Here is an 8,674-nt window from a genome sequence, read left to right as displayed (position 1 = left end):
CAGACACCATATTATGAGTGAGTTTATCAGATCCTTTCTTCTTTTGCTAAGAGCAATCAGAATAGTTACAAAGTATAGTGAAAGACTGTATTAGTTATCTATTATTTATCTAGAGCTGCATAATAAATCACTTCTAATTTAGCAGTTTAAAACAGCACACATTGACCTCACGGTTTCTGTGGATTAGGAATGTGGCAGAGCTGAGCCCCCTGCTTTAGGTTTTCTCATAGGTCACAATCCAGGTCTTGGCCAGGGTGCAGTTACCTCAAGATTTCAGTGGAGAAGGATCTATTACCAAGTTTGTGTGATTGTTGGCTGGATTCAGTCCCTCGCTGGCTGTAGGCCAGAGACCACATTCAGTGTCTTACTTCAGCAGCGCTTTGCACGGACAGGGTGATGGGAAGGTACTGCCCGTATGGGAGTCACCGTCCTCAAAATCTCATCATGAAAGTGACACCCGTCACTTTGGCAGTATTTGATCAGAAGCCAGTCATTCCAGAAGAAGGGATAGCACCGACATGCATATCAGGAAGTGGGAGCCCATCTGGAAGTCGCCTGCTGCAGAGGGACAGCACAGGCTCAGTGCTCACCTCCTCGAGTAGGAAGCTAGCGGTGCAGAGATCCCAGGTGTGAACAACTCCTAAGTATCTTAGAGGAAACCTGATTTAGAGAAAATACACAGGCTTCCCTTTATTTGATACAATGTCCACTCTTCCCTCATTGACTAACAGTGAACACTCTGGCAAAGTCTTTGCTTTCCTGTCTTCTATTATCTCTGTCCTTTCTATGGTATAGGAGCTAATAACTAGTAAAATCTCTCTAAAATCAAGGAATCAAAGCAAATAAGGGAGCAGGGGGGCCAAATAATTTATTCTTTTATCATCAGCCCTTGGATAATTGACTAACATGTAATTACTTGTTTTCAAAAAATGAGAGCCATGTAGGTACCCCAGCCCTGCCCAAAGAAATAATATTGTAAGGAAATATGTAAATAATAAGTTCGCTAAATTCTTTATTACATGCCTGGCTACAAAGGACATAGATTGTAAAATTTAGAAAAGCAGAATGAAGACTTTACATCAAACTTTATTCCAGCCACAAATAACATGTCATAATTCTGCACTTTCTCTAAGCCTTTATCACCCAAGGTGACACACCTTGGAGCAGGAGTTCCAGCTCAGAGTTCTGCACCTACAGCCGTGACAGAGAGGCTGGCTGGCTGGCTAATCTGGCCCACACAGATAAACTCAGTGAAGGCAGTACCTGTTTCTGACAGCAAAAATCGTGTTGAGGAAAAAAATTGGACCCACGTATTTCCTGCTTCTCCTTTTTGCAGCTCTGACCAACTCTCCTTCCCAGTCAATGTGTGGAAACCTTGAAATGAGCTCAAATCTTTCAGCACCAGGCCTCCCTTCTTCCCCAAGCCGGAAGAGTATCAGCTCATCCTTCCACACTTCCACACACACCTTTCCCACACTTAGCACTCTCTCAGCAGAAGGCTGTTTGCCCCACAGCTGCGCCTGGAGAAGACATATTATTATTCTAAGAAAAACTTACCACCAGCCTATTCCAAATTCTATGGAAACCCCACCCCACTTTGAGACAAATCACACAGAAAGCTTGTTGGAAAACAGTAGGCACTCTTGCCTGCACATTCAGAAGAAAAGGGGGACAATGAGTTTTAAAACATCCAATTTGGGTGCTGCATAGGATGTGATCTCATCTAAATGGTTCTCAATTTAACATGTGACAGGATGGAAATTCAGGAGATTCTTTTCATTTCCCAAAGATATACTTATTCTTTTGGGACACATTCCGGGTTTTCTTTTCCATAATCATTTCTGACATATTACTTATCAGACTCCAAGTTCCTGCTAAGAAGGGAATTAAATAGTCAGTCTCCATTAGAAATGCCATGAACAATGAAACAATTTTAAGAGCCTTACTCTAGATGTCACAAAAAGATATATGTTGTAGAATCATTGTTTCAGAGTTTAGAAATGCTACAAAGTCTAATTATCAACATAACTGAATATATAAATCAGGCAATGATTACAAATTATTTATATAAAATAAGAGCTGTGTAGTAATACTTGCACAGAGATAGCATCTTTTACTAATAAGACTAATTCTATTTATAGACGCACAAATGCACACACACAAAGACCCAAACATTCACAAATTACACGTGGGTGGAACAAAATCTCTTCGTAGAAAATCTGTGATGTACTTTTGCACAGGCATCTAAATTAAAACTGTGGTTTTATATGGATACCACCTAGTGGCCCAGAAATGAGGCATCAACCAAAAAAAGAGAACATACCGTTCACAGTCTGTGCTAAAGTCTCTACTCTGTCTTTACCTGCATGACTCTTCTTTACACTGGTACTTCCCCTACACCAGGAAGAACCCAATAAAAACTGTAGCCCTGTTTCCACTCTTCTCAGTAGCTCATTTTATAAAACAGCAGTTCCTCCCACATTATGTGAAGATATTCCGCAGCAAAGTTGATTGTGGCCCAGCGCTCCTGGATACCTCTGAGAGCATTTGTGGGATCTCAGTAAGAAGGGAGCCTTTATCCAGTATCATCTTCTCAGTGAGGCCAACTCTGCAACACTTATTTCTAAAGTTCAACACCCCCATACTTTTCATAACCTTATTTTGTTTTGTTTTCTTTCTTTCCATAGAACTTATCACCTTCAAATTAGCTATGAAGAGTGACAATACATACCACCCCAAAATATGCCATTTGGGCTTAAGGATTATTTTGAGCTAAAGGCAATTAAGAAGAGGCAAATGTAGGAAAAGCTCTCTGCCCTCCTCTTATTTGCCTAAAAGCAAGACATATAGGGGTGGGCAAAAGTCAATTAAATTATCAGCCATCATACCCAAAATATAAACCATAAGTAAGAATACAAAATAATAACAACAATAATAATAGACAAATAATACAATTAAATAATACAATAAATAAATTACAGTACAAGAATAAACTGTCTTGTGTACTCACAACTGTAGACCTACTTTTTGCCACCCTCTGTAAAGGTGTCTCCCTTCCCCCTCTACAAGGAAGGAAAGAAGTTAATCACCAGACACAACTCTAGACCTTTGTCAGCCCAGAGATGGCACCAGAAGAAACTACATAATAATTTTACTAATTAGCCCTTATTTTCCATTACTTTCCCCATATATATATTCTTTCCCACAAATCACAGCCCTAGAAACTCAAAGTCCTTTTCCTTTGTCTTGTCACTTCTCCATAATGTTAAGATGCTATTATAAGCCCAAATTCTAATCACCTCGGAGCACTCCCATGTACAGTATTATTAGTACAATGCACATGTTAATACATTTTTTTCTCTTGTTAATTTGTCTTTTCTCAATCTAATTTATAGGGCCCCAGCCAAAAAAAGTTAAGATGAAGAGAGGAAAAAGAACTTTTTCCCACCACTATAGCCAGACAATTAACTCATTTATTAGCTTTATTATTTATTGTCTTTTTCTCCTCTAGAATCTAATACCCACAAGGGCAAGAATCCTGGTTTGTTTTGTTCAATCCTATATCCCCACTGCCTAGAACAGTGCCTAGAAAAGGAGGCACTCAGTTAATGTTTGTTGAAGGTATGAATGAAAGTTGATTTGCAAATGACTTACATTTAGTGGTTCTTATCTTCCAGCTTTGGGTTTGAAACCAAATATCCAGGAGAAAGAAATCATGCTATGGCTCCACCTCACTGCTTGTGTCTCTTCCATGGGTCAAAAACACTCCATCTAAGAGAAAATAGAAAGGACACAGAAAACAGTGAGGAAGGAAATGGCCCAGTTGAGAGACAGAGAGAGCCCCCCTCCCCTCTCTCCCTCTCTCTCTCTCTGTCTCTCTCAGCAAGCTGTCTCCACTTGCTGTTAACTGACCTTGTTTCCCTTAAAGACAAACCATGTACCATTCAGAGAAACCTTTAGCAAAAGCAATTACTGTTTTCAAAAATAATGTTTTGTTTTGTTTTTAGATAGGACCAAAGAAAAATTGATGGTGGAGGCTTAGAGACAGATATTTTTCTCTGTTGTTTTGTTTTTGGTATTTTTCTGAAGTGAGAAACAGGGAGGCAGAGAGACTGACTCCCACATGCACCCGACCAGGATTCACCGGCATGCCCACCAGGGGGCGATGCTTTGCCCATCTGGGGCGTTACTCCATTGCAACTGGAGTCATTTTAGTGCTTAAGGCAGAGGCCATGGAGCCATCTTCAGTGCCCAGGCCACTTTGCTCCAATGGAGCTTTGGCTGCAGGAGGGGAAGAGAGAGACAGAGAGAAAGAAGAGGTAGGAGGGTGGAGAAGTAGATGGGCACCTCTCCTGTGTGCCCTGGCTGGGAATCGAACCCAGGACTTCCACACGCCAGGCCGACGCTCTACTGCTGAGCCAACCAGCCAGGGCTTCTCTGATTTTTTTTTAATGGTGGGGAGGATAAATAAGACATACTAAAAATAAATATGAAAATGAATAAGATAACATTCTCTTATGGATGTAATAATATAAGATAGATATAAATGTGTATGTATTATTCCATCACTTGTATATTATTTATCAGGTTTAAAAAACATTATCATTTTTTTTCTTCTTCCCACTAAAATGACAGAGATAAGCAAATGCTTCAAATAATAACAAACACTCCTTCCTAGCCATATCCAGTACAGTATCAGCTACATACTTAGTGTTGGCGGCCAGAACAGCACCAGGTGTGAAACCAGCGGAGTCAGACTGGACCTCGGTTCAGCAGTCTCAGTACTGCAGTTCTGATAAAGAAAGAATTCAGTTAAGACTCAAACTGTAAGAGAAAGTTTATTTTAAAAGTCACAAGAGGTCAAAAAAGTGAGCCAAGAAGATGTGGCTTAGGAAACAAGTTACAGAGGCGAAAGAAGCACTCTCGGATCTCAGGAGAAAGAGAGAAGGGTAAAGGTAACACCACTGCAGGGAAGGAGAGGGGTAGGAAAGGTGAGGGCTTGCTCCCAAGAGGGAGAGTGCACTGGGTTCTCTATCATGGGGCCTTTTAGGGGTGGAGATTTAAAGGGAGGGCCCAGAGGAGGATCTCAACAGAATATTCATTAGCTTTCCAGGTGTGTCTTTCTAAGGTCGTGGTTTCCACTGATTGGTCAGTGCCAGGGCAGGGTTCATTAGTTAATGCAGTTGGTCCTGAGGTCAACCATGGCATCACTTGTCTGGTTTTGTGCTTTTCTGGGCCTGAAGCTGAAATACAACGAAGGCCTCGATGTATTTGGTGTGGGTCAGAACCTCATTGTCTTGTAGCATAATGCTTAAGACCTAGTCTCTGGTCCCCTTGTTTGTTCCCCCTCTGAAGGGGGTCTTACCCACATGACTAGCAACATGCCAGGGGAAGAAAGGTCAGGGAAGGATTCGAACAGCATGTCCAGCGATATGAAATGTCAGGAAAGCTAAACCAGATGCCCAGCAATATGCTAGGAGAGGAAAAGTCACCCTTGAGATAAGGTCCCTGTTTTCCCACTTTTGCCCATTGCTAGACACCCAGGGCTTTCCGCCCTGGTGGCCTTCTGTACCTGGCCCATTGTCCTTGCTCTGCTCACGTCTATCTAACCACCTACCACAGTTAGCACTTAGAGTTTGAAGTGGTACTCATTATAAAGGAATTTATAAAGAATTAAAAACTGGAAGAGAATATAGAAAAAAGGAAATATTAAAATAAAGTCACTGAGATCCATTAAGAAATGTGAGAAGGAGGAGGAGAGGAGAGAGAGGAGAACAAGAAGGAATCACAGAAGTGAGAGAGGCAAGTAAAAGATTACCACCAGCTCTTGTTCAAATAATTTGGGAGACTAAACCCTTCAAACATAACTCTCCATGTGGAGATAATCCTTGAAAGGATAAGTGAGTGAGAAAAATGAGGGTGAACCCGGTAGATTCTTTCAAAGCTCCAAAGCCAAATTTTATGGAAGAAAAATCATTTGATGTAGATGGTCTGGGACTTTTTATTGAGTGCTGGTGAGAGCTGTGGCCGTGACAGCTAACAACACTCAGCCCGTGATTTATACAAAGATCTGGCAGAGCGAAGACACTGGCAACGTGCACTTCATTCTACCCAGCACTGACTTTCAGTCCACACTGGAGGGCCACCCCCAGCGCTTAATATCACCATTCATCACTCCCTCTTCACTGGGCTGCCTCCTTGCGTTCAGAGCCAGCAGGGTCTAGTTTTGGTTAGCATTCCTGCTCTTTGAAATCCGCAGCTCAAGGTAAAAAGCCACACACTTTGTGACTGTGCACAAAGGTGCTCAACTACAATGACAGGCTTTCCAGCCACCAGACAGCTCTGCATGGAGAACTGATGGGCCACCTTGGTCCTGCAAGAGAGTATTGGTCAAATAAGTTTGTAAATATGGTATATATGTTTGCTTGCTTATAGTTTGCATTGGGTGTGGGGAACAGGTTGTAAGCAGGCAGGGTTGTTATAGCCTAAGGCTTAGTTTTAAGACTAAGCTTTTCCCCACACCCTTGACTGTTGTATGATGTGGGGTGGTGTACTCTTTTGAGGAATCTCATTTATGCCTCAAATAAGTGGCTTTGTATCAGAGACTTCCTTATTTGTATACTGGATTAAAGGTTTTGATTTCTACACTATAAAGGAGAGCAGAGAAAGGGCACGAGAAGAAGAACAGAGCAGAGAAAGGCCATGTGGAGGTGAGGAGAAGCAGCCAAGATGGTGGAGTACTGAAGGAGAAGCCAGTTTGTGCAGAGAGAAGAAGATGGGGGACAGAGGTGAATAAGGCTGGTGAGCTAGAAACCTTTGATTCTAAAAAACTCAGATAAGTCAGTGACTTTGGGAGCCCTGAGTGGAAAGGGAAGTGTTTTCCCACTGTGTGTATTTCTTGCCCGCCGAGTGCAAGCTAGGATTGAAAGGTAATGACCCACCAGTTCTTGGCTCCATTGTTCCATTACCATCTGTCCGAATCAAACCTGAACCTGCGTGGGCCAGGCAGCTGTGATGGTGGCCGTGGATACTGGCTTTACAGAGAGGATGACCTGCTCAGTCACTATGCAATGTCAATTCTCAGTAGTTCCCTTAGTCTTCCTGAACTTAGCCCTGACATTTTACCTTGTCCAGTTATTTTAAAGGACTATCAAAGACTCTGCAGAAAAGGAAAGGTTGTATTTATAGAGTTTAGATGAGCCAATCTCTTCTTTAATTTATTCCAAAAACTAACTAGTTCTTTAATTATTTCCTTTCCTTCATTGGAAAAAGAAAAAGCTTATTTTCACTTCCATGTACTTTTAACTGAAAGAACCCAATAGTTTATTTTTCCACTAACACTCAGAAATGCATCAAGGGTGTGAATAAATCTGAGCTCTGATCTGACCTTTATCTTTACAATATAACACGAGCACAATAATAATTTATAGGGCTCAGTCCTAAGTGTGACATTTCAATGAGCTGGGTAAATATCATTACCTGAAGCCCATGGCCCTCCAGGATGCAGACCGAGAGGCAGGGGGGGGTGGGCATTTTCCCGAGGAGAATCATTAATCTGATAATAAGAACAGCCCTGGAATCAGCAAAGGTTTCACTCATCAGCATTGTGTTGGTTAACAACTGACAATAAGACAGAAGCAAAACCAAAGGGGAAAAAACAGGCTTTCACTTAGCTAAAGAACAAGGAGCTCTTTAGCTCTAGCTATGTCAGGTTGGTTGACCGCTGAACAGCCCAGATGCATACATAATTGCTTAGGCCTTGCTTCCCTCTCTGTGCTTGTAGAGAGAAGGTCAGGAAGGACAGACAGGTTATGAATGGAGCAAAATCTCCTGAGGGGATGCAGGTCAGGCAAGGGGGAAGTTTGGGAAGAAGAAAAAGGAAATGAATGGATGGCTTTGCCTATTTTCAGAGCCTGACCAATGTGTAAATCACAAAAGATATTTGCCATTCTGTGCTCTGGGAAGGCAAAGATTTCAAATGTCCTTTCTTCCTACTTTCCCAAATCCCCAACGCCACTCAAGTCTGGCTTTTCTAGACATCATATCTTGTTGCATGACTCCAGGATTTCATGAACAGCCTGAAGGAGCAGGTCACCAGGTGTGTTTTCCACCTTCTCCTTCTCTGACTTGTAAGAAGAAACTCTAGACTTGTAAGAAACCAGTAGACAGCCCCTCAGCCTGGCTGGTGGACATCAAATTCTTTCTCATAAAGAATAAAGTATAGAAACATTTGAGCTAACCAAGAATACTTAGCAGCTACACAATATATATACTTCTTCCTATGTCTGTCTATATTTGTTAGCATAGGTAGCTAGTTAGTTAGTTATTAACAAAGGAAGGAACAAATGGAATCAGACAGTAAGTCTGATTAACTAGGAAGTTGTAGCATTCATAGACTCCCCAGGGGACAGCCTCACCTTCCACCAAACTAATCCCTAAGCAGGCAGGAAAAACCAGCTTTTCAATCTCTCCAAGCTAAAAGGAAAATTGGCCTTTTAGCTGGGATTACCAGGATGAGTGATAAAATAGTAGGGGAGATTCCTTTGCTGAACACATACATGGTGGAAGCCAAGATGGTGCAGGGGAAGGTAAACACATGCAAAGTAGAAGCCAGATGATGAGGCAAAGCTTTGGGGCATGTGCAGTAGGAGCCAAAATGGTGGCAAAAAGGGGA

The 8,674-nt window shown here is 41.9% G+C and overlaps 1 pseudogene; it reads left to right on the top strand.

The window, feature by feature from the left end:
- Positions 1-396: 396 nt before the first annotated feature.
- LOC136319508 (la-related protein 1 pseudogene) overlaps positions 397-8,674 on the top strand; it is a 29,840-nt pseudogene continuing 21,562 nt past the window's right edge.

Source organism: Saccopteryx bilineata, chromosome 1 (assembly GCF_036850765.1).
Source record: "Saccopteryx bilineata isolate mSacBil1 chromosome 1, mSacBil1_pri_phased_curated, whole genome shotgun sequence".
Lineage (NCBI taxonomy): Eukaryota > Metazoa > Chordata > Mammalia > Chiroptera > Emballonuridae > Saccopteryx > Saccopteryx bilineata.
The sequence above is the reverse complement of the archived record's forward strand: the minus strand, read 5'-3'. Positions and strand labels throughout refer to the sequence as shown.